The sequence below is a fragment of the Diadema antillarum genome, unplaced genomic scaffold (assembly GCF_040938485.1).
Source record: "Diadema antillarum isolate AM-2024a unplaced genomic scaffold, OU_Dant_1.0 scf00000066, whole genome shotgun sequence".
NCBI lineage: Eukaryota > Metazoa > Echinodermata > Echinoidea > Diadematoida > Diadematidae > Diadema > Diadema antillarum.
This window is the reverse complement of record NW_027270955.1, coordinates 2,265,325-2,292,710: the sequence shown is the minus strand read 5'-3', so window position 1 is coordinate 2,292,710 and position 27,386 is coordinate 2,265,325.

Genomic DNA, 27,386 nt, shown 5'->3' with positions numbered 1-27,386 from the left:
ATACAAGAAAGATGTGAGTATTGTTGACTGGATTTATAGAATAGTACTTGTGTAGGGCTATTCTAGCGTAATTCCGTTACCATGTGTCTTAAATATAGATGTCATTTACCTGCAGAGTGTGAAATTCTTAACTTGAAAGTAGAGAAATTTTGATGGATGTGGTAATTATAAGTTACGAGATCGTGATTGACATAGTTACAACTTCAAATCACAGTTGTTAGCATGACGATAAAAATTCATTTCGCACCTATACACTTGTAGCAGTTCAAGGTCAAAGTCTAGAGAGTACTTATTTAGTGGTTATATTATAGCTAAAGGCATAAGCAGTCTTTATCAAGACATATCAGAATACATGAGTACCAAGAATGTGTATTTCAGAAGGCGTAATTCCGTTACCATTTGTGTAATTCCGTTACCACTGACTTTACAGGGAAAAAGCCTGCTGCTGGGAAAATGTGATGAAATATTTGAAAAACAATACAACTAAATTGAAGTTGACACAATCAAAGATGAAATCAGATAGTGTATAGTGTATGTGTTATAGATTTCAAAGAAACAACTCCCAAAGTCAGAGTTGAAGTTGTGACTCAATTTTCTGGTAATTCCGTTACTATCGCACATAGACCTCCTTTGTAACCAACCAAGCATTGCCAAGTGAGAACATTTAACAAATTTGTATTTGGGGAGACAGTGTGAGTACCTCTGCATCTTTTAAATGTATCAAGACCAGGCAAAGTAATCAATCCAGTATACAGGGTGAAAGAATATGAGCCAAAATTCTCTGATTTGTAATTCCGTTACCGCGGAATTGCCCCTAATCGTTATTCTATGTTCCCTGAAAGTCAAACATTCCATGATTAACCTATTCCTTTGAGTTTCATTTATTTCTTCTACGAACTATATTATCAAAGTAGAAATATCTCTTATCACGGCGTCTGGTATGTCTCCGTTCTATTGCATGGTTCTCCCAATATGTCTAAAGGTAGAGTAGGTCGCGACAATGTGAGACTACAGTTTCAGACAACTGGCAAACAATTAAAATGACATATCTGTCACAAATGTCTTGAATGACCCTTGACCTTTGACACCATGGCCCCAAAAGTCCCAAGATAATCACCGTAAAGCAGTATAGATATACATTATGTACTCTATAGTTTCATGAAGATACTAGTATACCTTAAGCCTTTTTTGGAGATTTGAAAAAAAAAGTGACATTTTAGCTATTTTACATGACCTTTCACCTTTTTTGTGGCAATAAATGCATTCATTTATTTCCACAAAAACATCTTAAAGGAGTGCAGAGATATGAAGGAGGTAATGAAATTTTAAGAATTTGAGCTTGACCTTTGATTTTTGTTCCTTGAGCACGTGCACACAAAAGTTGATAGGCACAACCTGTCCACTTACTCTGTGTAAACTTACTTTGTGTAAACCTTTAGTGAAAGCAGACAGACCTCTCCTTTCCCATTCTCTTTTCTACTATCCTATCTCTATGCAAGTCATCCCTCCCTCCTATTCTCTTTCCGACGTATATTACGTACGGGAGCTGCACGCAAATCTAGCCACGCTTATGCTGTAGCCCCACTGTATTATTCATTGTTGTACATTACTTATACGTTTTGCTGTACATTGTGTAAAGGCAATGAAGAAAAAAATGTTCTGTGAACAGCTTATGTTTATGTATGCATATATACATTATAAACTGTGCATGTACAATGATGATACAGAAACCAATAAATCAAATCAAATCAAAATCAAATCAAATCAAATCATATCATATGCCAAGTTTCATTAGGATACCTCCAACAGTTTTTCTTTTTTCAATTACACTGTCCACAAAATTGATTACGGACGGACGGACGACCCAAAAACATAATGCCTCCGGCGACACTTCGGGACGGAGGGACGGAGGCACCTGCACACACATTCACCACCACCACCATCACACACCAGAGTTTATTTTCCCCTGCTACCTTCGCAGCAGAATTTATATTGTTACGAATTTAGTACGTCCTTATCTTTTCCTCGGGCCGGCCATCTTTTCAAGCAATGCTTATAATGGCGGCCCTCTTCATAATCGTTTCTTAACTATAAATGTTCTTCTTATCACTGCTGCATAGACATGCATACTGTATATTAAATTTCTTTCATATCGTTGTTTATGCAAGTCAAAAGACTGTGTTAAATTTACTTTACATATGTCCTACATGTTCATGATTATGTACTTAATATGTATCGTGGTTTATGCAAGTCAAACGACTTTGCGTTGAATTTACTTTGTATTTTTCCTGCATTTTCATGATTATGTAACTTATGTAATAACAATAATAATAATAAGGTCTTATTTATCCAGGGTAGCCTCTTCAGTGTTGCCACTGCTCTACCAGAGGGACCTGCCATTATTATTACCCCAGCGTTGCCAGGTACCCATTTATACACCTGGGTCGAGAGGGACATTGTGGGTAAAAACATCTTGTCCAAGGACGTAAGCACTGGGCGGGAATCGAACTCGGGTCCTCCGACTGGGAGTCGAGAGTCTTATCCACTATGCCACAGCGTGTATACTGATTTGCAGAAAATAAAGTATCTATCAAACAATATCAAACAATAAAAACACCATGAACAAAAAGAATATGCACTGTCAAATGCATTGTTTGTATGATGCTGGAATTAAAATAAAATTGAATAAGAGACACACATTGGGAGTGATCTATGTGTACTTGTCGTGTCATCAGGTGAGCTTGTTCACGTGAGAGACAAGGCAGAAGAAGGTATAAGAGTATAAAAATTAAGATAACACGAATGGACCTTGACAAAAATAGCTTAATGATAAGCCGAAGGGCAATGTCGATATTTCAATCATCGCGTGCACAATATCAGGCTCTCAGGTGTGATAATCGACATTTAAGCCCGCCGCACACTACACAATTTTGCCCCGATTCACCGGTCTTAAGACCTTAAAGACTAGAAGTGTGACGTCACAGTCTTGCCAGTTTCCAGTCGTACGATTCGGTCTTAGCGCCAGTCGTAGAGATTTGACATGTTGAATTTCTACGGCCGGTCGTAGTATAGGCTTTCAGCCATTCACAATGCAGTAAAATGCAAGCGCAGGCAGTGCGCACTGCGCGCGCTTTACAATCGTAAGCCTACTAGTAGAGCATGTAAGCCGAAAAATTGTGCAAAAATTGACTAAAGCATGAAACTTTCACCAGTGTTAGTACATGTTATAAGATTCATTCTAAGATCGGGAGGTAAGTCTGAATTGACCTCTGATGACCTCCAAAGGTCAATGACCTCAAAATTTGATTAAAAATTGATATTTTGCGTCATTGATTAATTATGGTAATGATGTACTAAAAACTCATTTTTGTTACAATGGAATTGCCTTCATGTTCCATAGAACCCTGACAGGTTTCTACCTTTGACCTCTGATGACCTCCATAGGTCAATGACTGACCTCAAATTATCAGAATTTTGATATTTAGTGCAATTGGTTGATGCATGATAAACATAACGATGTCCTAAAAATTCATTTGTGTTACAACTGAATCGTTTTACTATTCCTCAGATCAAGGGAAATTATTTACACGTCTCTGCCTTTGACCTCTGAGGACTGTGACAGGTCAATGACCTCAAAATATCAAAATATTGATATTTGATATATATTCAGTGGTTGACTGTATACCAGGTATGCAATCATGCATTATGCTATTAGCATTCATACTATAAGAAGTGTCTTCTCATTCCACAGAACATTGGTAATTACCCTGTGTATATCCAACTTTGAACTCTAAGGACAATGTGAGGTCAGACTTTTAGAATATCACTAAAAATTTGTGTAGGATTGCAAATATTGATGTTTGGCTTCATTGGTTTAATCCTAAATGTTTAATCATGTACAAATCACGCCTTGACGTTATAATCAAAATATGTATGCACATTCCACAAAGCATTGGTTCAAAGTAACAGGTCTCAGGAATGTGAGCGGTCAATTACTTCAGAAATGAAGCTTACGTGTCTTCAGTGATGGCAGTGACCTGAAATATGATATTTATGTTTGGGTTAGTTATGCAGACTACCTTCCATGATATTATGGGCAACATTATCCCATTTGCACTGCACAAAATTTGTACGCTTAAACATGGAATGTGGGGAGAGGAGTACCATATTTTGGGTTGATGCTTAATAGTTTGTGAACAGGCATATCGCGAAGTCCCTTGAACTGGATGAAAGGGTGACAGATGCTAACCAGAAAACAACAGGCCCACCTCGTCAGATGTACCTCACGAGTCAAACAACCCGAGTCGTACAGCCCATGAGTTAGCCCACGAGTCATACATCCCGTGACCTAAACACTAGATGAACAAGGTCAATGAGCTCGACATCAAATATAATGGGCCCACAAGCTGTGCGGTCCTCGAGCTCGACACTCGAGGAAAACAAGGCCCACGAGATTAATATATGTATTACATCTGAAAGCTTAATCTATTCAGTGTAGGTCTTGTGGACCTTCCCCTCCCCCCCCCCCCCCCCCATGTGTCGGACTCTTATTGGCCTGGTTTGCCTAAGTGTCAAGTTCATGGTCAATGCTACCTAGTTTCGAGCTGGCGGGCCTGTGTTGGTCAGTGTCAAGCTCGTGGGCTGTATGGTTCCGGTGAATGACTCGTGGTCCTGGAGCATATACAGTGACGTCATGGACCATCTAGAAAGCGACATATACTGTGAGTCATAACATGCATTCCACACGAAGCAACCCTGTGTCTTGCAACTTGCTGTTGTCATCCAATTAAGTTTGGGGCATTACGTCAGGCAATTTTGGGCATTTTTCAATGACCTGTTTAGGAACCTCAATTCCAAATAGGAGTGGAACTACTATTTACTCTAATTGTCTTCTTTATGCTCGATACTCCTTAATACTTAGGCCTAGCTGGCCAAGAGTTGTGCCCCCATGCCAAATATTGGTTGTTTTCAATATGGCCGCCATCCGGTTTGCATCCAATGTGTGAATCAGGGTACGCTGGCAGCGGGTACTATCACCTGCATGATCCGGTTAAGACTCTCTGCCAGCAAGTGATGATTCAGTGTAACCAGCTGAAATTGGTCGAGATCTATACCCTCAACCTGTTTCAAGACAGGGCAGCATCTGCGTCTTCAGTGAAGTACGCGATTGAGCCAACGTACATTGCACGGATCGGCACACAGATCTCCTCCACGACTCAAACAGGATAGGCATCCTGAGGTCAGATCAGCGTTCTTATAGGTGCACAGCCACTGTATGCGATTATCAGAGTCTTCTAATGGCAATTATCTAAACAGTTTGGGTGAAGGCAAGCTTGTCTCTATGATGAGTGCATTGCACATAAGCCCTTTTTACACTTGTGCTTCTTAACCCCGGACTTTCTCTGACCCAGGACTATCGTTAGTCCCGTACCAATTTTTTCAGCTTTTTACACCGGCCAATTAGTCACGTACTGTCTCTTGTCCGGGGCTAAGGAGAAAACTGACCTTTTTACACTCATATTTCTTAGTCCGGTACTTTCCAAACCACATGAATATTCATGATTACGCTGTGTACTGTACACGTACACGCACGCACCGGCAGCACTTGATTACCTCGTTTCTGATTGGTCATTGAGGGTCGGACTTCGTCTCCGTCGCTTAGCCCAGGATTATTTTTTCGTTCTGTTTACACTCACTTGCTTGGCACCGCAATTGCGGTGCTAACCCCGCTGTTTTGCAGGACCAGATAGTACCGGACTATCGGTTGGGCTAGCCTACTTTGGCAACAACGAGTGTAAACAGAAAGTGGGCTAAGGATAGTCCTGTACCAACGGTGGGGCTAAGGGGGGGGGGGGGGGGGGCTTAGCCCCACCGTTGGTACGGTGTTGTTTTGTTTTGTTTTAGGGTTTTTTCCCATGTAAATTTTTGCTTAGTCCTGTACCTACGGTGGGGCTATTAAGGGGGGGGGGCTTAGCCCCACCGTAGGTACAGGACTAAGCAAAAATTTACAAGGGAAAAAACCCTATAGAGTACAGGATGCACGAGATGATAAGAAAGATTCTTTTTGACTCGCGGGATAGGCTACAATCCTTTCTCGGGCAGAAGTTCTGAATTATCGGGTCGTGCTCAGTCTGCACACAGTGAGCTGAACACCATATCAAGTATGGTAATGCGTGTGTGTAATGATACGGGAAAAATGCATGGAAAAATTAAAATACATGTTTGTGTATTTTACGTGGAATCAGTTCCTGTCTGTTGTCTTGGAAGAAATGCATCAATCTTGCAATGTTGTTGTTTATTATTTTCCCTCTCCATTACGAGTACATATGGAACGTGTTGATCAAACTTGTTGTGATGTCGGAAAATGCGAGGCTGTATTGTAGGTGGCCGATTGCAGGTGGCCTTCAATTTGTTTTTCACAATATATTGGCATGTTTAATGGCAGACTGTAACTCACCAAGATGCCTCTTGAAATGTTTTGAAAAACTTCTGTTTGATTTTGCATGAGCGGATGATTATCAGTTGTCTTTGTGCTTTTTCATCATGTGTGAAACAAAGTATTGTTTCTCTTCAAAAGATAGCGTACCAATTAATCTGCACTTACTGTTATTGCTCTATCGGCCCTATAAGACATTCAAACCCACCTCCAGCCTAGTCATCCGCAGGCGTTGTGGTGCCGAGCGGGATCTGAACATCTCGCATGAAGCGAGACTTCTCTTTTCTTTTCTTTTCCCCACTAACAATGTGAAACAAAGATATCCGTAGGCGTTGTTGTATGTAGACGTGGTGGAGCGAGACTTCTCTTCTCATTTCTTTTCTTTTCCCCACTAACAAACAAGTTTAGCAGGAAACATAGAACCATTCGCACATACTGTTTACATTTCCCATCACTTGCTTTTAACATCGGAATTTTGATGTACACATTTTGCCTGGAAAAGAATAACCAAGAACTTTTCAACACAATACATGTTCAAAAGAAGCCATTTGGTTCATATGTAATCTACTCGACAGAGTGATTTATAGGGGCCTACTTATCACTGTTCACGTACTCGAAAAGTTTTCGCTTAAAGGGATAGTACAGTATTGGTTGAGATGAGAATTTGGGCTTTTAAATTTTTGCAAGATACCAGAAAACACTTATGATATAGCACAGAGCAGACCATTTTAAGAGCATTTCAAAGTTTATTTGATGAAAATTGGGTATGGAATAACTAAAACATCCAAAAACAAAGTAAAACAAAGCGATCGTTACAAAGTGTGGGTCCCACACTTTATTAGAATCACTCTTTTTTGGATATCTCAGCCATTTCAAAACCAATTTTTATCAAATAAATGTTGAATTCCTCATAGAATTGCATGCTATTTCATATTTCGTATGATATTTCTTATTATCTCACCTAAAAATGTTAGAAACCTGAAATTAAGTCTCCACCAGTACTGTACAGTCCCTTTAAAGGGGAATACTAAAGAAATAAAATTATATATGAAGTCAAAGAGTGGAGCACATAGAACAATTTGTCGTTTACATCGTTTAGAATGGCCTTTTGAAGTGGAGTTAGAGGATATTGAAGATTTACACCTGTCACCCCCCTGAAATCTAAGTCAAAGCGTAAATTTCGAGGCTCTGCCGATGACGTCATGGGTTGAAGGGAATCGCGCAAGGTCTCGAGCGCCGCAGGCCCCCGCGCGCATAGTGCATGCATTGTATTATACAAGTTGTTGTAGATAGTATTTGCATAAGTTTTGAAAGTTTGTTTTTCGATAATGCGCGACATCGTATGTTAAGGCCAGTGATGATCAGGATGATTTCTTGGTGGAATTTGAATGTGGAAGCGGTGATGAACTGAGTGATACAGTACACACGAGTGATGATAGCGATGAGAAACCAGTGATGATGACCCTGGTGAAGTTGGAGAGATAGGCCTAGGTGTTGATGACGAGCCGCACGCTTTTATAGTGCTGACCTGAACTCGTACTTCAGAGCAGCAGTAGGCCTAACTGAACACAGCCCAGTCGCTAGCCCTATAGGTAGCGCAGCGTCTGGTCGGGCTACGTATTATCATATCTTATCACATCACACTCACTCCGTACTCCCGTTCACAGCTCATCAGCATTCTATCCAGCTAGGTACCCTCACAAATTCACTGCACGATCCATTCATTACTTCACCGAGTTCATCAAAGTTTTATCACTATCGATGAAAATCGCAGTGCTCTGTATCGTTTATTTTATCACCAGATAGGCCGGCCGGCCTAGTCATTCGACTTAGCCGATGCCCGCGCATTGCGTGGTATCTAGTATTAGCGATCCACGTACGCCGAATGCTTCGCGAGGTTTTTTATTTTTATTTTCGCGAACCTGGTGCTTTTTGCGCATTTAAGAACACGAGAAAATATTAACTCTCTTTCCGTATATATTTCCCCCTTCCGTAGCGTACTCCCAGTACTCCACAACCACGAATTTAAGCACTCGTGAAATTATTGGCAAGTCCCGATTCGCGAAAAAAAAAAGATTCGCTAAATATATGGCGTACACAGCTGTAGTGCTATCGAGGAACTGCTGATATAGTACATTGTACGTACCAAAGAGGTACGAAGCCCAGACTTCTCCGCTCTTTGATACACGGAGACTACTGCACTGCGACATAGGCCTACGCGGCCGGTGATGGGCGCATGCATGTGACTGATTGACTACGAAGCACCACTATCGTACAGGCACTAGGCCTGACAACTTCTGTATTCGTGGCCTAAATAACACGTCACAGACTCTATTTAAACGAAGAAATGTGTGATTTCACAGGAGACTTTCACAGAAAACAATTTTATTTCATTTCTTATGACATTCTAATAAAAAATGTCTTGGGATTTCGTGGTACGAGCCTCGACATCTCGCTCTCATCGAGAGCATACATTGGTAAGCACAGGCTGTTGTGTGATACTTCCGGGTTTGCCCTTCAACCCATGACGTCATGGACACGCCCCCAAAATTACCACGGATCTTCCAATTGAGCATGATTCAGGAAACAATTTTTCTAAGCAGCCGTTCTCCAAAACGCAATTTTCTAAATTTAAAGGCCGCTGTGTTTAACAGGCTCTAAGCTTGAAATGGGGGAATAATCCAACAAAATATGCGTTTCCTTTAGTATTCTGCTTTAAGATACAAGTATGTTCAGAAGACTGCAAACAGTAGAATAATTTGCCCCTTAACATATCAGACTACTACATCGCTTGAAATGACTTCAAACGTAAATTAAAGTCATTCCTCTTAAATGATTACTCTCGGTCGACGAATAAAGTCCTCGTCTGCATGTCATTGTCGATCTCGACAGTGTGACTGGGCCGTCCGTTGAGCGGTCTGCCGTCACGCTGTCCTCTTCGTCACCATCACTCTCCACTTTGTATCAGTCTGACGGGGCGCTTCAACATCCCCGATGACACCGATGACTATTTGGAGTTTGTAATTGCACTCCAAATTGGCGTAAACCAAAGTTTTGTCCTATCGTGACTCATAGTTTTTCCTAATGTCCTGCTGCTCGCCGGTTCAGTCATGACAGTCAGATCCTCATCACATTCACAGCGTAGGTCGATGGTGCATTCAGCGTCGATAAAGATTAGTTGGTTGACTTGGAGGGGGCATGATGTACCAAGAAAGGGGAACTCCTGACTTTATCTCTGTGGTCTCCAACTATTCTCAAAGTTCCTGAAAATTCCAAAATAATCTGCAGCCTTTGCTTCACTACATAGTGTTAAGCCGCTCCCACTGTGCTTGCCACTCTAACTGATTTCTCGGCTGAGTCTTTTTTTTATAACTAATTTACCAACAAACTTCTTTTCCTTAAAGCATTGCATTGGCTCAATCTTATATTGGGGTGTGGCGTTCACAAAAAATCAATTCCTTACTGGTCAAATATTCAATTTGCTCGTCCAATTCGTTTCTGTGAAAACTCAATTTTCTATGATTCATCTCAATTTCTGATTAACTCGCCCACTGTCTTTTAGTTTCTTCATTCACTTGTTCTCTGTAACCTCTGGTAAAGACTTTATTGTTTTCTTGGATATCAAAATGATAAACCAAATGAATATGTCCTTCTTATGGCAACCAACGTCATCGTTGTTCTGGGTCATTATCCCTGAATTTGTCTTTGCAGTTCCTGTTTGACCCGCTCCACTAAACGATAAATGCTAAAACAGAGGGATAAATTCTGGCAGGAGGGCCACCTTCCAGCTCAGAGGGTCATTTATGTTTGGGGATCAGAGGGCAAAAACACGTCATTACGTCATTCCCCGTAATTTGGCGCGGGACTTTGCGGATGGAGAGTGCTGACCACTAGCGGGGAAAGTAGCCAACATCAAACTCATAAATTCCTATGACCATAGATTTTTCTTGGAAGAGGTGGTTTTGACCAAAAAATAAAAAGAAAGAAAGAGAGGAAATAGCTGGAAGGAAGATAAACGGTTTCATAAACTCCAAGAAGGGGAAAAGACTGAGCATATATTGACCTCACAGGGTGTCTAGGAAAACGACAGCAGTGGTCTGTTTTCTTTTACTCTCTATCCTATTCTATTCTATTCTATTCCATTCTATATTACAAACATGTGCTAGCAGCCATCTGGGCTAAAATTGTGTTTGTTTTGTACATCCTCTAAAGGTCACCAGAGGTCAAAGGTAGAGCCCTATCTGTGCTCTTTGGAATATGAAGACAATTTCTTGTTTAACAGGTAGGGCCTATGCTTGTTTTGTACATCTTAACCATGTTTATCATTAACTAATGACACCACAGATCAATATTATGATATTTTGAGGTCATTGACCTCTAAAAGGTCACCAGAGGTCAGAGTTAGAAACCTGTCTTTGCTCTTTGGAATATGAAGACAGTTTTATTGCAAAAGAGATATGCTTGTTTTGCACATCTTAACCATGTTTATCATTAACTAATAACATCACAGATCAATATTATGGTATTTTGAGGTCATTGACCTGTAAAGGTCATCAGAGGTCAAATGTAGAAAACTGTCAATGCCCTTTGGAATCAGAAGATTTGTAGTACAAATGCATATTTAGTGAAGCGTAACCAAGATCTAAGCCCATCATTCACAAATGCCGCCAAACATCAATATTCTGATATTTAAAGTTCATTGACCTCTAGAGGTCATCAGAGGTCAAATCAGACTTACCTCCCGATCTTAAAATGAATCTTATGGTATGTACTAACACTGGCGAAAGTTTCTTACTTTAGTCAAATTTTGCACAATTCTCATGATTTTGAGGGCTTAACCGCTCTACTATACTCGTAAAGGCCGTGTCACACCATAACGTGGGCTTGTGGCGAGGAGGTAGTTTCCAGCACGTAGAAGATTTTCAGCGGGCGAACAAGAATGTTTGCAATTTTCATTCATGCCTTGTCATACCGTACGGGGGAACTTCTGCGGCTTGACTTGCGGGGAAACAAATTTACTCCAAGGAGCTCTCCGCAGTTGGTCTGCACCTGACAGTATCTAGCGCGTAGTTGCTCGGAGGTGCTCACGCAAGTCCGATTTAACCGCAGCCAAGTTTTGAGCATGACCAAAACTTTTTCCGGGTGAGTCGCGGAAATGCCCATAGAGGTTCACGCAGAACACCAGTAGGAGACCCTCAGCGGCAGTACTTCCCAGGCAATTCCCACGTAGCTACTTCGCAGTCCCGTATGCAGCCAAGATAATGAAGTTCTGTGAGATTTCAGCCATTCCATTAGAGGAATTCCTTCACTAAGTTGTCAGCCCCCACGCGACTGGTACAAAGGTCACACAGTATACTCGCAAGTATAACGCGTCCAGCAAGTAAGACACATGCGTTGACTCGCACAAATCCTTTTCCGTCCTCAGGAATGTCCGGTATGCTAGAAAATCCCTACACGTAACAAGCCCGAGTAGCTTGCCCGGAAAGGTGTGACAGGGCCTAAACACGGTTGCGGGTAAAAAAAAAAAATATGCGTGCGCATCTCCGGGCGACTACTTTTGAGATACATGCTAGGTACTGTCATGTGCGGATATCTACGGGGACCTCCGGGTAGTCAAAATTGTTCTTTGCAAGTCGCACGCAAGGCTGGTGTGACACGGCCTTTAGGTTCGGTCGTGTAGTGTGCGGTGTCCGGTCGTACGACTGGTCTTAAGACCCAGCTTGGCTTAACACTTAAAGACCAGTCTGATCGTGTAGAGTGCGGTGGTCTTTATACATCATGATCGAGCGAGGTTGTGGTATCTGTTCTTTTTCGTTAGAGATCCACACAATGTACAACAGTGGTCAATATGGTAACACCGTGAGACATAATAACCTCCTAAAGTATTTTACGTAGGCCTATTTATACGTTGTTGTTTTTTATTATCATGCCCATAAACAGGAGGAAATGAAGTGAGCATCGCGGTTATGAATCACTGACAAAAACACAATGGTAGCTCCATTTGCAAATTTTTCCTCATTTCTGTTTATTCCCAAGTCGTTAATTGGAGCGTGCAAGAAATTTAGAACATCAAATTTCTTCGTTTCATTTTCGTCGCTGCTAATGCCACCAGGGGTGATTGTGATTTATAGCATGCAATTTGATTATTGACCACAAAGGAGTTTATTCTTGCAGTAATTTGAAGACGTGTTAAAAATGGGATGTTTATACCTGTGGATATCACCAAATAATTTTCATTTCTCCAATTTTGCAAGGCAGTCCTTTCTAGTTAACTGTAGGTCGCTAACCTTTTTATTATTATTTTTTTTCGATTCAGAATATGCGTTTTACGCCTCCGGTGTCTATCAATCTACTAGGCATTATTGTATGCAAAATTATAAATATGAATGCCTTCTCGAGTTTTCGTAGGGTATTTTTTTTTAAACCATTGACAGATATAATATCTTGAAATTGTAGAAAGACGAAAATAGCCGACGATTGTTGACGATCTGTTCCCCATGTCGCGTGAGAATAGATTCGATTAAACTTGATTGCCAATATTAAAATGATCTGTAGACCGAATTTAAACGGAAATGCATCAGCTCCATATATTTCCAAGGTAAAAGGGTCAGTATCAGGGATATCATATTTATTTCCTGTTTTCAATGTGTGTTACACTCCATTACAATAGTTGATTCAAATCATTTCAATTCATTTCAATTCCATTAAATTTATATAATTGTATTTCCATATAAAGTAATACAGGGTGATAAATATAACGCTTACACGAGTAATGGATTTCAAATCACACAAACGTCAACGATACATAATACAGTCACGGTATTTTCATCTTATTATTTCGATAGGTGAAGAAGTATGTAACTATTGTTTTTAACTGTATGGAAAAGGGGAATCCACAAGAAAAACATAGCTTGTAATTACTTAAGAAGATAAGGGCATCCCATGATCTGTTCAGGGACTCCATGTATGACATCGTGACGTCATGACGGCAGACGAATTAACTTACAGAGAGAAAAGAGTATAACAAGGAAAAGAACAAAAACAGGGACGGAACAGGCAGGTAAAACAAAGTAGAGAGGCATCAGAAAGAGGAGTGGTATACTCTTTTAAAGTCGTCAAGGTATGGGTAAACACTTGAGATTCAGTGAAAATTTGCCAACATAAAACCCGGGCTGTCTGTATTTTCAGATTTAAAAAAAAAAACAGCTTTTTGTTTGTTTTTCGTTTATTTTTTTTTCAGGATGAGAAGAGTGATTTTTTTTTCAGTCTTGATTTGAAGGAAGGAAGGAAGGAAGGAAGAGTCAGAGCTTAGTATTTTTTTATAATTGCACTGAAACACTTTTTATTATTGTATTCAAACTTGACTTGTCCCAATTGGAATAAACAAACAATGATCTCTGAGAACACCTCGATGATAGAAAACTTTGTTCCAACATGCCCAAAATTCCAAAATCAAACAAGCAATCTATTAGAATATATACCAAAATGAAAATTTGGGGAGCAAACGTATAGGTAACGGTGGACTGACGGCGATGTAGGCCTACGAACATTATTATGAAGATCAAACAATAAATGTTCACTTAAATTCGCTGTTTTTCAAGTGAATGGCCTGATATTTATTAGAACAGATGATATACAATATTACACAATAAAATTTTATTCGACTTAGTCACAGTGAATTCAGTGGTTTTTCCGTGAAAGTGTTCTTGGAATTTCATCGACTTAGGCGAGTATTCGACTTATAAAATTCGACTTGTGAGTGAATTAATACACGTAAGTCAATGGGGAAAAATCGGGACTTTTTAAAATCATCGACTTGCGCGATTATTCGACATATGCGACGTCGACTTAGGCGAGTTTAACTGTATCCCTTATTGAACACTGCTTTATACCACTTCTAGACCTTAATATCGATAACGTACGTTACGTGGACTACCAAGACTGTCACATATGTATGGAAAAGGTTATTTCAATGTTGCGACAAAAACATAAGGTCGTTTTCATACAGTGACGTAAAATAAGGTTCAAAGAGTTCGCAACGTCAGCACAGTTAAAGTAATGTAATCCTTTACACCGCAGTGCTTATTGTGCAAATTAAAAACTATAGGAGAGACTGTCGTGGTATATAAACTCGTACAGTAAACATATTTTTGACGACAACAAGGGCACCTACATACAATCACTATAATCCTTGTCAAAACGGTATGAATATAACTTGTGAATGTGTCCCTTCCTTTGTCCTTCATATGATTTATACGCAGACTCTGTGTGTAATTCTCTAGATACAACGTATGACTTTATTCAAGAATCCCTCAGTGATTTGTTTGATTGCGATTGCTTGTGTGGTTGATTTCCGGTTGCTTACGGTTTACTTTTGATAACATGTTAAACGTGGATGGCAAAATCGTTATAAACTGAAAAACAGGTCATAAAAAGGCAATGGGATAACCGCACATCCAACGGCGAATACAGTGAACGGAAGAATATACCACAGCAACATACCGCCTGAAAACACAAACGCAATCAATGATGGTTTAAAGGGATGTATCAACTTAATCACTTGCTCCCATAGCACTAATAGCCGGAAGTGTGATGAAACTCTCATTGGAAAAGGGGAAAAAAGTCTCCTGCAGAGTCCACAGCAGCTGCATGAAAAGATACAAATGTCAACAAATGACTAACCATATCTTTACGCGGTGAATTTTGTGGTATAAAACAGTCTAAATCTTCGGGCAAATCATTCAAATTCGAAACTTTAATATGCTAAGATAACACATATTGTAAGGTGCACGTCACGATTCCTACACCCACGAGTCATGCAGCCCACGAGACATACAGCCCACGAGTTATACAATCCACAAATCATACAGTCCTTGAGATTGACACTAGGCAAAGAAGTCTCATGACTATTAAATGAGTAGTTCTGAGTCCGACACCCCAGGCAAACAAGGTCCAAGAGACTAATATTACAGTCATGTAGATCATGTAGTTTCATATAAACATAAACATTATGAAGTGTAAAAACAATAGCGAAAATACCTTTGTTTATACATCCAATAGATTCTGGGGATAGATGTAAGGCATTCAAAATATCTTATACAAATCATTCCATTTTCATGTAAATAGATATTATATTTGCTTTCAACATTCAGCACTGTAGTTATCATCTTCATGATTTAATTATAGATAGATCGAGGAGCCCTGTGGCATAGTGGATAACACTGCCGACTCCCAATCGGAGAAACCCGAGTTCGATTCCAGCTCAGTGCATACGTCCTTGGATAAGATGCTTTAACTCCAAATGTCCCTCTCGACCAAGGTGTATAAATGGGTAGGCCTATACCTGGCAATGCTGGCATGATAATAGTGGCAGTGCCCTCTGGAAGAGCAGCAGCAACATAGTAGAGGCTACCAACGAGGCCTTAGGCCTGATTAAATGATAATGATGATGATGATGGTAATAACAACAATAATAATGATAATAATAATAATAATAATAATGATAATAATAATAATAATAATAATAAGCTCTTAAGCTCTTTTGTAAAGACGAGAAGCAGTGCGACAAGCTAGTTCAAACGGTTCGTCTGGTCAGCAAAGACATCGGCATGGACTTCGGCATCAACAAGTGCGCTACCCTGGTTATGAAGAGAGGGAGACGAGTGAAGAGTGCAGGAATACCACTCCCTGATGGAAGAATACTACAGAGTTTGGAGGAAGGAGAGAATTACAAATACCTCGGAGTGTTGGAATCTGATGAAGTCTCGAACAATGCTATCAAAGTGTCTGTGACGAAGGAGTACTTCTCACGTGTAAAAAGTGTACTAAAATCACACTTAAATGGCGGACACGTGATCACAGCTCTAAACACCTGGGCGGTAGCAGTTTTGAGATACACAGGAGGAGTGGTCGAATGGACGAAGGCGGAACTGGCTGGTATGGATCGGAAGACAAGAAAGATGCTCTCGATCTACAAAACCCACCAAATGAGTGCTGATGTCGACAGGTTGTACCTGCCAAGGAAAGAAGGAGGCCGAGGGCTCGTGAGTGCGTCAGATTGCGTTGAAATGGAGCAAATCAGCCTCAACAATTACATAAACAACAGTGAGGAAAAACTCCTTCGAGCCGTTCTGGTTGAAAGTGGAAATAATGTAAACGCCATTGATCCACTTACTTTCAAAAGCCAGAAACGAACAGAAAGATCTGCCAAGTGGAGAGAAAAGCAGCTGCACGGGCAGTTTTGCAGAGAGACGGAGAACATCAGCAGTAATGACACATGGTTATGGCTGAAGAAAGGAGAACTGAAGAAGGAGACAGAAGGACTGATCATCGCTGCCCAAGAGCAAGCACTGTCAACCAATGCTCTGAAAGCCAAGATACAGAAGAGAGATGTGGATGCCACATGCAGGATATGCCGAGAAAGAGACGAGACAGTGCAACATATCGTATGTGGCTGTAGTAAATTGGCGCAAAAGGAGTACAAAAGACGACATGACAAACTGGCACAAGTCCTTCACTGGGAGCTTTGCAGAAAACATGAAATACCATGTGAGAGCAAATGGTATATGCACGAACCACAGAAAGTTTCTGAAAATGATCAAGTTAAAATCCTGTGGGATTTCGATGTTCAAACTGACAATGTCATCCAGCACAGGCGTCCGGATATCATCGTCGTAGAAAGGGCTCGACAGATGTGCACAATCGTCGATGTCGCGGTACCGGGAGACAGCAGAGTAGCCGAGAAGGAGAAGGAAAAGATAGAGAAGTACCAAGACCTTGCCAGAGAGCTTCGCCGCCTGTGGAATATGAGAACGAAGGTGATCCCTATTGTCGTTGGAGCACTCGGAACAACGCCAAAGCAGCTGCGACGGCACTTGGACGATGTTGGTGTGCCAAATCGAGTGCAAACGCTCCAAAAAGCAGCATTGCTGGGGACGGCACGAATCCTGAGAAAAGTACTGGAAGTCTAAGGTTCCAGGATGGAACTTGACGTGATATTAATCTCCAAGAGATATCTTGTGAAGATAGAGATAACATTAATAATAATAATAATAATAATAATAATAGTAATAATAATTGTTATCATTATTATTATTATTATTATTATTATTATTATTATTATCATTATTATTATTATCATCATCATAATAAGGAGGCCCTATTATCATTATTATTATCACGATTATTATTGTTATCATTGTCATTATCATTATTGAATTATTATCATTCTTTAATTTTTTTTATTATGTAATGTTTTTTTTAACTTTCCCGTACTCCGATGTCTGGAATGGTGTGTTCAAAGCTCATAATTTGACTTTTATACTGTCCATAAAAAAAAAAGTCGCAAAACCCATGACAAATTTACTCCTTGATGAGCAAAGTGAACCCCTGGTCATTGACTTGCTTGACAACGTAGGTATCATCATGCTTTTTTATTATCATTATCATTTTCATTTCTCTTCCATTCCAGTCAACATGATCCACCTACCAAAGCTACGGAGGGTAGTGGTACTGAAGTGCTTCGCGTTGCTAGGCGTGGCATCTCTCCTCATCACCTTAGCGACGTCGCGAACATCGTCCTCTCGCGGAGACGTCGGGGCGCTGGAGGATGCCTCAAGAGATATATTGGAGAGAACAAAAGGGCGACGGGATGGACTCGAAATAAGGGCGGGAATGCGAAGCGAGAGTACCAACTTGATTGGGTCAGTCTTAAGATCAGGGTAGGTGTACTGCTTAAGATTCGGCGGGAAGCGCATATAGAGATGAGAACACCGAGTTATTCATTGTCAGCAACATAATCATCATTATGGCTATCATTACTATTTATCGTTATCGTTATTTTTATCACTATTACCTGATTCATCTTCATCATTGCTACAATGAGAAACGTGTGTCAAGCTTTGATACCTGATACTTGATAACGCGGATTCGATAGTTCAGTTTAACTATGTATTCAAATTTACGCAAACCTTCAAGCCAAGGGTCTCTTTTACAAAACCAGACTGCTTGACAGGGGCTAGCCCAAGGCTTGATCAACACAACAATAATTAGCAAAAGAGACGTCCAATTCTAAAAATGAATTGTGGTAGTACGTCTATTTTACGTGTGGATGAAATAGCTTGTTGCTATTTCCTTAGAATAAAATATCCATATTTATAATTGAAGTAAACTAGCCTGACATTGTATTCTCGCTCCTACTACAATAGCAAAGGTGACCTGTGATAACTTTGAAGCCGCCGGAGATTTGGCCTTTTTTAACTTTTGATATCAAAAAGTATGTATACACAACGTGGCTGAACGTGCAATCCCATGTAATCAATAGTGTTAATTCTATATGTTACGTGAAAAGTAAACACGAGCTATGTTGTCAGAATGAAGCATGAACATAATTATCCTGTATACTTTGTCATATTTGGATCCAGAGTGCACGTTTGCTCCGGGCTCATACAAGTTTCTTGTACATCTCATGAACACAATGATTTCTACATATACCTTTTGTTACATGAATCCATGCACTAAGTACCGAAATGTTAGTAACGCAGGGAAACGAGAAGCATTTCCCTCCCACCTTCCTGGTAATCTTGATCCTTGTCGCTTCATCTGACGAATTTGGAAAATCAATGAGGCAGAGCAACTTTATTGTTTGCTCTGCTTTCTGTTTGCTGTACATGACAATTCTCACTCCTTGGAAACAAGCACATGATCAAGGTTCATTTAAAACACGGGCCTGTCTCGTTGTTGGCACCTCTTGCCCATGCGTTACACATGAAGCTGATGCATTCCAATTAATTTGTTTATTGTGAAGGCTTGAATATCGCCGCATGGCCTTGGCGAATAATGTCGCACCCCCGCAACAATCAAGTGAAAAAATGGGAAAAGGGGGAAAAAAGAAAATCAATCCTAGCAAATGGGAAAAAAGGAAATCAGTCCTAGCAAAAGGTTGTGACTTCAAGTAAAATATATTTCCAACCATTGCTCTGATTCATGCTGTTTATGACAATACCGGAACCAACCCTGAAAAGAGGCCTTGATGAGTTCGTCATGGTCGGTCATTGGTGCGTAAAAATGCATGTGTATGCAGTGGCGTATCTAGGGGGGGGGGGGCACTCTGGGGCACATGCCCCGGGCGCCACTCCTTGGGGGCGAAAAAAGGGGGGAGGGAAACGAAGGAGAAGAAGAATAAAATTAAAAAATGAAGAAAAAGAAAAAAGTAAAAGAACAAGAACAAGAACAAGAAGAAGAAGAAGAAAAAAAAAACCTCGCCCGGAAGAGGGGGGGGGGGGCAGAAAACATAATCAAACAAGATAAAAACAAAACATGATGATGACGCTGACAAAATGACAATGTTTATTGTGTTCACACAAGAATTCCATGTTCTGTAAGTTGAAATACAAAAATTTTCGGCTCGGTTGCCAATATTTATATAAAAAAAGAAGGTAAGAACAAAACGTGATGATGACGCGGACAAAATGACAATGTATATTGTGTTCACACATATCATTTTATATCTAGCAGGCAAATGTTTCACGGAGCAGCGGCTGCAATTTCTTTCGTTCTGAAGCGATCGCCAATTGGATCAAAAGAAGGTGCCAACGGTTTCTAACAAACGGGGGGGGGGGAGCGCAAAAAAACACACAAATCAAACAAGATAAGAACAAAACATGATGATGACGTGGACAAAATGACAATGTTTATTGTGTTCACACAAGAATTCCATGTTCTGTCAGCTGAAATACAAAAATTTTCGGCTCGCTCGCTGCGCTCGCTCTCCAAAATTTATATAAAAAAGAAGGTAAGAACAAAACGTGATGATGACGCGGACAAAATGACAATGTCTATTGTGTTCACACATCTCATGTCATATATATTTAGCTGGCAAAATGTTTCACGGAGCAGCGGCTGCAGTTTCTTTCGTTCAGAAGCGATCGCCAATTGGATCAAAAGAAGGCGCCAAAGGTTTCGAACATGGGGGGGGGGGGCGCGCAAAAACCCCCAAATCAAACAAGATAAGAACAAAACGTCATGATGTCGTGGAAATATACAAATTTTGGCTCACTCTCTCGTACTAATTTAGAGTATTTTTTCAAGTCATCAGTTTGTTGGTATAAATCGTTATCTATAAGGCCGTCACTATATCTTGATTAGAATTGTAAGATTTAATAAGCAAAAAATTGACAAGAATTCCATGTTTTGTAAACTGAGAGACAGAAATTTTCGGCTCGCTCGCTGCGCTCGCTCGCCAAAATTTATAAAAAAGAAAGAAAGATAAGAACAAAACGTGATGATGGCGCGGAAATATACACATTTCGGCTCACTCGTGCTACATATATGGAGTATTTTTTCAAGTCATCAGTTTGTTGGTATAAATCGTTATCTATAAGGCCGTCACTATATCTTGATTAGAACTGTAAGATTTAATAAGCAAAAAAATTACAAGAGCCCTGAGTTCCATGTTTTGTAAGCTGAAAAACAGACATTTTCGGCTCGCTCGCTGCGCTCGCTCGCCAAAATTTATCAAAAATTCATTACATTTAAATCACCCTCAAAAGACCCCTTTTAAGTGCTTGAAAAAGCTTATCATGTGGACGTTTTTGTTAAGTCCCTACCGGGATGGGGTTGGGGTTGAACACTGTTTCAGAAATTGGGGGCGCAATTTTCGCACTTGCCCCGGGCGCCGTTTTCCCTGTTATAGATACGCCACTTTACAGTGTATGGGACTTGCGGTAGAGTTGATGGTTATACAAATTGATTTTCTTTCAAAGTACAAGGCTTTTTGTCTCTTCGATATCAGTGCCACCTCAGCCCACTCAAACAATGGCTAAAACAAAAATCCCATACATAAAAAATACATATATACGAGTGTCGGTAATAATCAAAGTTTTGCATTAGGCGTTTTATTTAAAGAAGACTTCCTTCTGACTTTTTATACTATCACCTTTTGAATATGTATAAATTGATTATACTGGGTACAGACTTTCAGAATTTATATGTGATTTGGATGAGGAATTTAGGTGTTTTCACACCAGCCCGATAAAAATCCAAGCTCGAGATATTTTCCAATTTCCCAAGTCAGAAAATAGCGCACTATTTCGAAACATCGGGCTGATGTGAAAACGCCTGATAGGCTTTTTCAAAATTTATCAAAAATCACGATAGGCGTTTTCACATCAGCCCGATAAAAATCCAAGCTCGAGATATTTTTCGCAGAAAATAGTCAGCAAAATAGCGCGCTATTTTGAAACATCGGGCTGATGTGAAAACGCCTAATGAACAAAGATGATGTCATATAGTCCATGGGCCAAGACCCGAAAATGGGTTGTTGGTACTACCTGAGGTGGCAAAACCTTTTTGGCCTCAGTTTGTTTGTCGGGCATAGATATGCTTATCAAGCTATGATAGCATTTCCAAATGAGTAGCTTAGTCATAATAAATGATTTTTTAACCAATTTGGTCCCGTTTTTATATCCCTATATTTCTGAATCGAAACTAACCGCTATACAAAGAAGAGCGCTGTCTTCCGTATGTCCACAGCTGTCACGCGGTGCACTTAGTCTTTATCTAGACCAATGTACCGTTATCATATCTAAAGTTCCTCATAAAAGGGATTATCTATACTGTTTCTATACTACCCTCTCAACTAATACATCAGTTTTAAACAAAAATCACTCTCTTCATTTACGATATTATTCATTATAATGTATTGTAGTGTACCGGTACATTGTTTTTGGATTATCTTTTATTGTTGGATGGAAATAAAGCGACATTGGCGTGGTGTTAGCGTTTTCACCGGAAAATAATGAATAATTGAAAAATACGGTAAAATTCACGAGGAATTGTTTTGTTGTTGTTGTTGTTTTTAGATGAAAGGATATACACTGTATCATAAGCTTTGGATATTCTCTTCGCCGTCTTGAATAAAGACTAAGCGCTGTAGACATCATAACCTTTGGATATTCCCTTCGCTGCCTTGAATAAAGACTAAGCGCACCGCGTTAACAACAGAACACCTGTGAACATACAGAAGACAGTGCTCTTCTTTGTATAGCGGTTAGTTTCGATTCAGAAGTATAGGGATATAACAACGAGACCAAATTGGTTAAAAATTCATTTATTATGACTATGCTACTCATATGGAAATGCTATCACAGCTTGATAAGCATATCTATGCCCGACAAACAAAATGACACCAAAAAGGTTTTGCCACCTCAGGTGGTACCAATATCTGGCCTGGCCCATGGACTAATATAGCAGCCTCACATAAGCATATAATCTTGGGTGCATGGGGAAGCAGAACAAAAGAAAGCATGCTTAAATTCTACACAGGTGTTAGCATGTGGTATTGTAAGGGAATGGCATTCTACATTACTGGAATATGTGAGCCTTCTATGGCCATCATCCTTGTTCAGTGTATTATGATTTGGGTTTTCGAGAGTATTCAAACCTGCTTAAAGACCACAAAATTCCAGAAATCTATACTGGGCACGAAAGAATGGAGTATTGAAAGCTTCATGTCCTCTTGCTTTCAATAGGTGTTTTCACATCAGCTCGATGTTTCGAAATAGCGCGCTATTTTCTGACTTGGGAAATTAACCCGATCACGAAATAGCGCGCTATTTGATAATGTGAACACAAATTAGCGCGCTAATTGTATCGCTCTGTTCGAGAAAATTTCTCGAGTCCAACTTGGGAAATTTCTGAAATAGCGGGATAGTAGCGTGCTATTTGATAATAGGCGTTTTCACATCAGCCCGATGTTTCGAAATAGCGCGCTATTTTCTGAAAGGGGGAATAAAAAAATATCTCGAGCTTGGATCTTTATCGGGCTGATGTGAAAACGCCTATGGATAGCAAATTACGCCTAATGTGAAAACGACTCGAGAAATTAGCGCGATGCATCCCACCATGCCTAGAGTGTGTGACCCGATCGATCGAGGCAAACTGCACACAAATCATGAGGAATTTTTGAGAGGGCGCACACATTACTGATGCTGTTTGCACATACTCAGCTGTAGAATTAGCTCGAAAAAATTCGGGCTAATTCTCTTCGGGCTGATGTGAATAAGAAATGAAATAGCGCGCTAATTCGCAATCGCGAAAAATTTCTCGAGCTTGGATTTTTATCGGGCTGATTTGAAAACGCCTATTAATTTGCCTTCTTCGCCTTGGACTACTTAACATAACAATAGCCGTTTTCACATCAGCCCGATAAAAATCCAAGCTGGAGATATTTTTCGCAGAAAATAGTCAACAAAACAGCGCGCTATTTTGAAACATCGGGCTGATGTGAAAACGCCTAATGTCGGAATTTCGGAGCTTGGGTATTCGTTCCAAGTGCATCGTAGCACTGCCGACAAGCAGGGATATTCTGGTGGTCGTGTCGCTTTGTTAAATCATAGATCAGCAGCTGCGATCTTACAAATTTCATTTGTAGAGAGAGACATATTGAAGAAAATTCACACCTCAACATGAAAGCAATTGACTTGACTTTACTTCAGTGCAGAGGACGGGGTGTCCCTTCGCTCCCCCTACCATGCAGTTACCCTCCTCCATTCATATATTCCCTTGGGCCTGGCATTCAACCTCCTCTAATGGTAATCTAAGGTCTACTTGGATTTATTCCTTAAAACGTGTAATAGGGTGGGGATATTGGCCTTGGTTTTGTGAGGTCCTTTTTATGGGTGCACGTCACGAGACCGACACCTACGAAACATACAGCCCAAGAGTCATACAACCCATGAGTCAAACAGCCCACGAGTTATACGGCCCATGAGTCACACGGCCCATGAGTCACACGGCCCATGAGTTTTACACTAAGCAAACAAAGCTCCGAGACCAACAGATTAAGCCCCGTGTTGTAATGTCGAACTAATGGGCTGTTTTTAACTAGTATCGAACTTTCGTATAGCGTCGAACGCATGGGCTGTATGATTCCTAGGCTGAATGACTCGCTGACCTTTTTTTTTTCCAAATGTTGAACTCTTGGGCTGTATGACTCGTGGGTGTCGGTCTCGTGATATGACCAAGTTCCTATATGCGTGGAGTGGGAGACAATGGTTCGGCATCCGGACAACGTGACCAAACCATTCACGCGTTGTTTGGAGACTTAATCGTATATCGTGTTCGGAATGTTGAGCCTCTGCCTTTTCTCGTCTTCATTCACACGGTCAATCAGGTGTACTCCTACAATGGTTCGGAGGCATCTCCTCTTCGTATGTACTGTCCAACACCCCTTAGTAGGGGCCAACCGGACAGGGGATGCGCTGGTGTTAAAGTTGCGCGGAGAGAGAAGTGTGGGGTTTAGTTGCTTTGCTCCTGGATGTATTGTAGGGTTGCTGCTTTAAAAGAGTCCTTGCTTGTGATGTTAGAAACTGTTGATGGGAGTGAGTTCCAGTCTATGATTGTTCTTGGAATAAACGAGTATTTATAACAGTTTTTGTTCGTGGCGATTGGGATGAAGCTTGTAGTGGATGATTTCCGGAGAACCCTTCGGACCGGACGCAGGGCTTTTCGAACTGGGATGGACAGGCGCGCCGGAAGCAGTTTTGGATTGGGGGGGGGGGGGCAAACATTGGAGGGGGCTCAAGATTAGACCATGCATGTGTTACACAATATACACATACACACACACACACACACACACACACGCACACACATCTATTATATATATATATATATATATATATATATATATATATATATATATGTAAAGTGGCGTACGGTGGGTCGAAACATCATGGATGATGGGGGGAACCATAAAGTAATTTTGACGGTCTGTATGTTTGTGCGTGTTTGCGTAAGCAATAATAATAAAATACATTACAGAATGTGATACATTCAACAAAGCAGTCATTGAGGAACATTGTAAGTTTTCCTTACATGGATTATGGAATGACGATGTGAAACGATCGACAAATTATATACTGTCAGCAACATAAGGTGAATGGCATAACAATAAAATGCGAGCGAGCGAAGCGAGCGAGCTTGAAAATTTTGATATTCTACAGTTCCAAAACTGGAGTTTTAATTGTAGCTATATATTTCGCTTTGGAAATAAATGGGGGCGCATCGGGCGCAACTGCTGGCAATTATTGGCAGCAACATTAGGAGAATGGCATATCGGATTCAATGCGAGCGAGCAAAGCGAGCGAGCTTGAGAATGTTGACATTTTACAGTCCCAAAACTCCCGTTTGTAGCTATATCTTTCGCTTTGGAAATTAAGGGGGGGGGGGCATCGGGCGCAACTGCTGGCAATTACTGGCAGCAACGTTAGGATAGTAGCATAACGATTCAATGCAAGCGAACGAAGCGAGCGAGCTTGAAAATTTTGACATGTTACAGTCCAAAAACTCCCGTTTGTATCTATACCTTTCGCTTTGGAAATTAAGGGGGGGGGCATCGGGCGCAACTGCTGGCAATTACTGGCAGCAACATTAGGAGAGTGGCATAACGATTCAAGCGAGCGAGCGCAGCGCGCGAGCATGAAAATTTTGACATTACAGTCCCAAAACTCCCGTTTGTAGCTACATTTATCTTTCGCTTTGGAAATTAAGGGGTGGGGGCATCGGGCGCAACTATACTGGCAATTACTTTCAGCAACATTAGGAGAATGGCATAACGATTCAATGCGAGCGAGCGAAGCGAGCGAGCTTGAAAATTTTGACATTCTAGAGTCCAACAACTGCAGTCGTAGCTATATTTTTCGCTTTAGAAATTAAGGGGTAGGCGCACCGGGCTCAACTGCTGGATGCGAGCGAGCGAAGCGAGCGAGCTTGAAAATTTTGACACTTTACAGTCCAAAAGCTGCCGTTTGTAGCCATATTTTTTCCCTTTTATTCATATATATACATATTTATTTTATTTTCTTTGTTTATTCACTTATTAGGTGATCCGAGTATCCTCTCGGATCACCTATTGTATCTGTACGGATTCTTTCTTCTTCTTTCTTTCTTTATTTCTCCCCAAAAGTTGTGCAGAGGTTAGCTCAGAAAGTACTCTGCCTATCAATTTCAAACTTATACCATGTATGTATCGTGTCCCAAAGACGGCAATCGAACTAAAATCAAAGTGATCAGTCGACCGTGACGTCACTATGACGTCATTATATGAAAACACATTTTCAGTCATATCTCATTAATGGAATGAAGTTTTTCAATGAAATTCACGTCACATATATTTCAAGTTATGCACATTCTACTCATATTCTCAAAATTTACATTTTCTCTTAGTACGTGCGCGTACGCGCGCGTTGAAATATTTGTATGCTCAAATCGAGCTCAAATTTTTTTTGCACACGTTTCAGACCATTTGGAGCATTTTTTGAAAAATTGAAAAAATCGGACGGACGCGTACGCGCGCGCGCATATACGCACGCACAGCTTATATGCAATAGAAATTTCCCGTTTTTTCACACGTATCGGCTGCCTGAAATGTCAAGGAATATTTCTACCAAGTTTCAAGTCAATCCGACTCAATATGACGTCATACGGGCCCGTCAAAGTTGAAATTCCGCGCGCGCGTCAATGGCGATATACAGTACAACTATGCCAAAAAACTGCCAATTTTGAATCCGATTTTACTCGTTAGGATGGACGGTGACCCCCCATTTTCTATACATATTTTGAAAACTGATGAGTTGTACATGTCATTTCATGGGTTGGCAACGCTGACAAAATGATTAAAAGATATCAAATTTCTTAATAAAGTAAAAAAAGTAAATTTTCAAAATGACGTCATCAAATTTCAAGTTCATTCGAGCGTATCTCACTAGTCCTTTGTCAATTTTCACCCAGATTTCAGTATGATGTAGCTTATTTAATGTTCTTTCAAACATAAAATTACAGTGTTCTGATTGGATAACAGTATCACCTCGTAAAAATGGATTAAAAGTAATCTTGTCAAATTTGACCAGTTTACGTGTTATCTCTATGGGAGTGCAGTTTTTCTGGAAAT